Below are 4,523 nucleotides of genomic sequence, written 5' to 3' on the forward strand. Positions count from 1 at the left end.
CAGAGCCCCGAGTCTTCACCCCGCCTTTCCCTGACCCCCAAAGAAGGCTCCGAACGAATCCGACTGCCCCGGACAGCAGCGCAGCGCTTCCCCCAAGCCCTTCCCACACGTGCATAGCCCCAGCAAGGGATTCTGCTGCAACAAGAAAGGGGGGGCAGCCCCCAGAAGGCTTGAGGTTCCTGCCCAGCCTCGCTGTCACGGGCCAGGGGCAGCGAGAGAGGGAGCGGCACAGACGGCGGGGACGGCCCGGCACGGAGCGGGGGCCGCTCTCAGCGCGATGCCGGCAAAGCCGCAGCTCCGGCGCTGTCGGCCGCGCTGCTTGAGCGGCACGGGGGGATCCGCCGAGAGCCTCCGGCCCCGCGCGGGGACTCCCGCAAGGGCCCAGGGGCGCCGGGCTCCGGCCCTCGGGGCTTTATTCTCCGGCAGCCCGAGCCCCGCGGCTGCGGGGCAAAGAAGGAAAGGGGGCACGGGAAGAGAGGAGCGAGAGCAGGGCACGACAAAGGGCGGCGAGGGAGCTCGGGCTGTGCAGGAAAGCGGCACGGGAAGGGAAAGCCCGGGACGAGGGTACACGGAGGCTGGGCAGAGGAAGGAGACAGGGGGAACAGAAGGGAGTAGCGGGCTAGGGACAGGACAGGAAGGAGCCGGCTTTGCGGGGGGAGAGGGAATGGGGGAAAGGGAGCGAGAGAAGGCGAAGACGGGGAGAAGGAAGGAGGGCTAGAGAGAGGGACAGGCGGGGAAGCCTCCCAGAGCCCCGGCTGCACCCCGAGCCCGGCCCAGCGCCTCGCCCTGCCCGGGATGCTGCGGCGCTCGGCGGAGCTCGGCTCGCTCCGGAGACGCTCGGCTCCAGTCGGCTACTGTCGCCTCAACTCGGCTCTTGGCGCCTGCATTCGCCTCTTCGGCTCCGCTCGCCTCGCCTCGGCTCCCCGACGGCGGGCGGGCAAGCGCCGCCGCCTCCCGTTCAGCTCGCCCGGCTCGGGGCTCTCCCGCTGCCGCGTCCCGCGGGCGGCCCGGCCACGGCGCGGACACGACCGGGAGCGCGGGCTCGGGCAGGAGCTCATTAGGCTGGGAGCGCACTGGCGCTAAGCAGCGCGCACGAGAGCAGCAGGCTCGCTTCGCCTGAGCTCGGCTCGCTTCGCTTCAGGCAGCCTCGGAAGCCTCGCCTCGGTTCGCTCGAGGCCCTCAGGGTCGGCCGCTCTCGCCTTGCTTCGGCCGAGCTCGTGCGATTCCCCCGAAGGCGGCGGCGTTCGGTTGTGTTTTTAGAAATAGCCTCCTCTATCGATTGGATCTCTCTACAGTTAGATTTATATTTCTAGAATACTTCTATTAATCCAAACAAAAACCCCATCTCTAACCAAATAAATACACGAAAACACCTTCTTTTAAACGGTATCGAAATATTTTTATACTTTGTGTAATTATACTCACATTTATATTTATCGTTTCTTTTGATGCAATCTATTAATAATTATCTATAATATCTATAAAATTCTAGACATGTATTTAAAGTATTATCTATATTATGTATCGTATCTACTGCTGCAACTGATTTTTTCTTCTAGTTTTAAACTTTATCTGTATGTATTTATGATATCTTTCTAGACTTAGATTTCTACCTTCATATTCTTTGTATTTATCATTTTTATCATCAAAACCCTGCCTATTGACAAGTTAAAAAAACCGCTTTCTTTAACGATCTAAAAAATATTTTTATACTTATAATTTTCATATTTCTATTTATAATTTGCTCTCTAGTACGTGATAACATACCTGCTCCTGCACCGCAGTGGGGCTCCCTCTCCTGGGCACCTCGGGGTGCCCCCAACGGCATCAGAGCCCCGAGTCTTCACCCCCCCCCCTTTTCCTCTAGTTAGAAACTACACTGGAACTTTTTTCTGGAAACAAAGACATGACCTAAATCCTCTCCCCATGTCCTAGACAGATAGATGTTCAGTTCTTAGTTGACTGGGCAGCAGTTTCTTCAATAGAATGATAAACAATATGGAAAGGTTTTAGCTACAAGCAAATAGGCAAATCTGAACAAGGTCCTGGTGGCCAGCCACTGCAGTTCTTTTGAAGCAATTTTTTAAACAATCAAATACTGATACCACAAAAAATAAAGCAAAAAGCTGACTACTGGCTAAGAAAGAAGGAAAAATTAACTTTTGACGACAACAACAACATTCCAAGGACACAGGCTTTTTTCCAATCTCAGACCTTATTACTACTACCTCTCTTGGGAATTCTCATCGTGGATCCCAAAAGGAATAAATCCCTCAGCGTGTCCTAAAGCACCAAGGAGCTACCTACAAGTGAAGGTGGCTACTTTCAGTGCAGACACAGCTGATGACACAGCAGTAGCACAGTTCCGTGCTGCACAGGGATAGTACTGTCTCCTCTTCTCCAGCAGCTGACTCTCTCCTGCCATGGCTTCTGTAAATGCATCAGAGCACGACCTTAACCACAAACAGGCAAGAAAACACCATCCGAAGTCTTTCATTAAGCAGTACAAGAAGGGTTCCAAGCAGAGACCAACAGAATTTCAAGGAAGCAGTATGCAATTAAACCCCCTCAGATTTGTTCAAGTAGCCGGCAAAATGGAACCATTCAGAAACGACAAAGAAAACCCCCCCAAGTATTTATACAGGAGTCCTTAATGTCAGAAAGGGGATGACAGGTTATGTTCAGATAAGATGAATGTTTATTTGGATCTATAAATAAACTTCTCTCGTGGTCCTTTGCCAAAAAATAGAACCTACAAGTGAACACCTACACCTGCCTCAAGAGACCTAACGAGCCCCTGGCAGCCACCGGCATCAAAGCGCAGTGGATGTTTCTAATCCAGGCTAAGGAGAACAATGTCACCTTTTGTTCTCTCCAGTTTGTTTCCTCTGCAGTCCTAGTTGCTTCTTATGATTTTTACAGTCTCTGTATCTTCTCGGGCAGCGCTGAGTCTGACGACCGGGATACGAGAGTCCTTCCCTGCCCTACGGAGAGAACCAGGAAAAAAAGTTCAAAAAAGAACAGGGCAGTTTGAAGTTAATACCTCCGACGAGAAGCAGCACCCGACAAACAGAGCAACGGTGAACAAAGCGTGACACCTCCCTGGGGACAGAAGACTTACAAACTCTCCGGGATTTACAATTCTAGTAACCAAGCCCTTCAGCACAGCAGCCAAGTGTCCCATTAGGTGGTGCTGCACCAAAGCACGATCCGAGAGGTTCCAAAGAGTGAAATGCACGTTACTGTCCAAAGACGTAAAATCTTGCAAAATAACAAAACTACAATAGATCTAAACTACAGGGCAAGAGTACAAGTGTTAGCTTGAGGAGCTGGAACCATCCAGGTGAGCAACTGCTAACCGGATCCTCAACAGACTTTGAGGAACCCTTCAGGATACAGAAGGGTTTTCCCCAGAAATTGCACAGGCCGAGTTTTGATAGAAGTACACTTGCCAGATGCTCAGAAACGTCACCCATCCTCCTCCGGGTGTCCTGAGAGAGCTGCGAATGGCTCTCACCTGGTTTGAGCTGGTTCTGTAAGGGCTCAGGGTGAATTTCACCAGATGCAACCAAACTGGGCAACACCCAGTGGGACAGAAGGAACCCAAAGCTTGTTTTACCCAACGCTTGGGTAAGCAGAGCTCCAGCAAATACTGAGGAAACGGACAGAACGGGGTAACAAATAATAAACATAACTTTTTTTTTTTTAACTTGCCTTTTTTTTTTTTTTTTCAGATGAGCAAAACAATTAAGGAGAAGGTGAAAACCTCACCATGACTGAACATTTCATCACCTGTAAGCTGACCATCCTTAGCATAGAGGACTCCAAATTTAAAATTCACCGATCCCAGGAAAATAAAACCAAATATTATTTGGTGAACAGTCAAACAGAAGACATAAAAATTTGTTTCCTCTAATCTTTGCATACATCCTACACGTTAGAACATACATTTTATACCATCTCCTACTACACAATAATTTACCTTTAAACTTTGATAGTATAGCATAAAATCATTAACTTAGACGGGTGATCAATTATTATTAAGTTGGTGCTTCAAGTTATTTTTGCTGTCAGGTTCAAAAAAACATGACTTCTTTTTACTGTAACGAGCAATTGATTTAGAAGTCATCAAAAGCCCATCCAAATACAAAGCCGCATTCACCGGACGGGTCTGTGAGCAAGAAGTAGTTAGGCTTGTACTCACCTCTTGCCCTTCAAGAACCAATAAATCCTGTCAACAAAAACAGCATCTTTAGCCCCCTCCTATTAAAGATTCTACAAGGATGATGGTTTTATTGGTGTTTAGAAGTTTGGATTTGAAATGGCCAGTTCAATGGATAAAGAGACAGTTTAAGTAGTATTAGATTATTATTATTATTCTTATTAGCTACTGGAAGAAACAAACCAGTAGGATCTATACTTAATTACTTCTATTTCCAGGAAATCATAAAGAAAAAGAACCAAACCAAAAAAAGTCACTTCCTACCTTTTGTATCTCAGGATGAAAAATGTCTCTTGGGCTC

At 48.6% G+C, this 4,523-nt stretch overlaps 1 long non-coding RNA gene across 1 annotated transcript; it reads right to left on the reverse strand.

Annotated features, from left to right (window-relative positions):
* Positions 1 to 1,374: 1,374 nt before the first annotated feature.
* Positions 1,375 to 4,515, reverse strand: LOC143693173 (uncharacterized). The gene is made up of 2 exons (XR_013180685.1): positions 3,715 to 4,515; positions 1,375 to 2,984 (listed from the first exon to the last, which is right to left on the reverse strand). It is a non-coding gene; the product is annotated as an uncharacterized LOC143693173 (long non-coding RNA).
* Positions 4,516 to 4,523: the final 8 nt, after the last annotated feature.

Source organism: Agelaius phoeniceus, unplaced genomic scaffold, assembly GCF_051311805.1.
Source record: "Agelaius phoeniceus isolate bAgePho1 unplaced genomic scaffold, bAgePho1.hap1 Scaffold_359, whole genome shotgun sequence".
Classification (NCBI taxonomy): Eukaryota; Metazoa; Chordata; class Aves; order Passeriformes; family Icteridae; genus Agelaius; species Agelaius phoeniceus.